This window comes from Cebus imitator, unplaced genomic scaffold, assembly GCF_001604975.1.
Source record: "Cebus imitator isolate Cc_AM_T3 unplaced genomic scaffold, Cebus_imitator-1.0 Scaffold453, whole genome shotgun sequence".
Classification (NCBI taxonomy): domain Eukaryota; kingdom Metazoa; phylum Chordata; class Mammalia; order Primates; family Cebidae; genus Cebus; species Cebus imitator.
The window spans coordinates 61,583-63,942 of NW_016107768.1; the positions used below are offsets into that span (position 1 = coordinate 61,583).

At 40.0% G+C, this 2,360-nt stretch overlaps 1 pseudogene; it reads right to left on the bottom strand.

The window, feature by feature from the left end:
• LOC108291422 overlaps positions 1-207 on the bottom strand; it is a 5,092-nt pseudogene extending 4,885 nt beyond the window's left edge.
• Between the last annotated feature and the right edge of the window lie 2,153 nt (positions 208-2,360).

Here is a 2,360-nt window from a genome sequence, read left to right on the forward strand (position 1 = left end):
GATTTTCAAAGAAACCTGCAGAATTAAACTTGTAGTGTAATCCTCCACAAGGGGCTCAACAAAGCCTTGGAAACATAAATGAAGTGGAATTGCACATGTGACACTTTTAGCAAATTAAAAAAAAGAAAGAAAGAAAAAGAAAAAAAGGTCCATTAAATAAAATACCTTAAAAAGCCAAGAAACTAACTGCAAGTCCCACAAAGACATTGGGCAATGATTCTGTATGATTTCAGAAATGCTGATAAAGAATGTCTTAATGTAGTAAAATATAGTAAGAAGTACATGTAATCTCTTACCTTTAGTGTTCATTTTACTGGCCATTCCAGGAGGGAAGTAGCAAATAACTAGTTCAGGTCTAGAAAGAAAACCAAGAAATTTTACAGTAACCAGTACAATGGCAGTCTCACAGCTAGTAAAATGGTCAAGATGTGACTAGGGATTTTTCCTAAAGGCATTCACAGAGTCATCCTGTAATGTAACAATAATTCCTATCATTGTGGACAAAAACTCGGACTTTTCCTTCCAATGACTGGCAAGTAATTATATAAAAAGTAAATTACTTCTTTCATAAAGAAAAACAAAATTAACACTAGTGTACATTCTTTAGTCACTAAAATTCTGCAAAAACCCAGATATAATAAGAAACTCAATTATCCGACCAGGTGTGGTGGCTCACACCTATCATCCCAGCACTTTGGGAGGCCAAGGTGGGTGGGTCACATGAGGTCAGGAGTTCAAGACAAGCCTGATCAACTTGATGAAACCCGGTCTCTACTAAAAATACATAAATTAGCCAGATGAGGTGGTGCATGCCTGTGATCCCAGCTACTTGGGAGGCTGAGGCAGAAGAATCACTTGAACCCGAAAAACCAAGGTTGCAGTGAGCTGAGATTGCACCACTACACTTCAGACTAGGCAATAGAGCAAAACTCCATCTCTCTCTCTCTCTCTCTCTCTCTCTCTCTCTCTCTCTCTCACACACGCTCTCTCTCTCAATCTAGCACACTTATCCATATATATATATATATATACACACACATATTCACACACACACACACACACACACACACACACACACACACACACATATATCTCACCTCTTGACCTATGATCAACTTTCCTTCTAAACTCAATTGAAGGCATCATATATCACAAGCCAGATGGCAAGAAATTAAATAAATGTTAGTCTTTTTATGCCATTCCAATTACATCTTGGTCAGTTTACAAACATGTTTCAGCAAATGCTGGAGTTTTTCTCCCTCTTTAGGAGTCCTCTCTCACTTTATGCTGCCTAACAAAAGACCTCACACACTTAGAAAGAGGATGGAGACAGGCCAGCTTCAGGACATGCTGCACAAGGAGAACCAACTGTCCCCAAAAGAGAGGGTTCTACACCACCCTGAAAACTTCACAATTGACCAGCTACACACAAATGCCTGAAGTATGGAAGCCCAACAAGAAAATGAACAATTGGTGATATCAAGACTTCTGACCCAAGGGCCTGCAGCTGGTGTGACCATTCATCAAAAAATCTAACTTTAAATGGAGACACATTGGACTGTGACATGCAATAAAAGAACTGAAGCAGCAAAGTGTCTTGATTTGGGTTTCCTTTCCATCTTACCCAGCTCCAGCCAGTGAAGAAGTGAGCATGCCTGTGGTGCTCCTGACACATCTGGGGTAGTTCCCATTCACAGTGGTCAACCTTTGGGATTTTCCCACACATTTTAGGGTCATCACTCATCTATGCTAACCTATAATGCGCAGATAAAAGCTCCTTTTTAGAGACTGGTGGGAAAATTGTCAAATCTGAAAGCCCGCGAACTGTCTCAGCCAGGGGGAACACATGTAGGAAAGACTATGGAATCTGATATCAGAAGCCTAATCTCAGGCAGACCTCTACAGATTTACAATTGTGAGTAATTAACTTATTTCTCTGGGCTCTGTTATTCTCATATAAATCACAAGAAAGGTAGATCAAATAGTCTTCCAGATCAATTCCAATCTTAACATCCTCTGGCTTTATGATTAAAGAATGATACTAGTATGGCTGAAACTGTGGCTTAACCCCAATAGGAGCCTGCTGGGATCATGCTAGGCAAAACTAGTCCACACAGACAGAGCCATTCTGACCACATCCCTCCCTATGCCAGCTATCATACAGATATGCACCACTGGTATGAGATGTTCCTTCTACATAAGACATTGACTGATTCAATAATGGGCTGATTTATTCATTCAACCAACAAGTATTTACTGAGCACCTTCTAGGGTATTTAGGGATACAAGAGAACAAAACAGACAAAATCCCTTCCCTTATGGAGTTTACATTTTAGTGAAGGACAAGGGGGAGTCAGAAA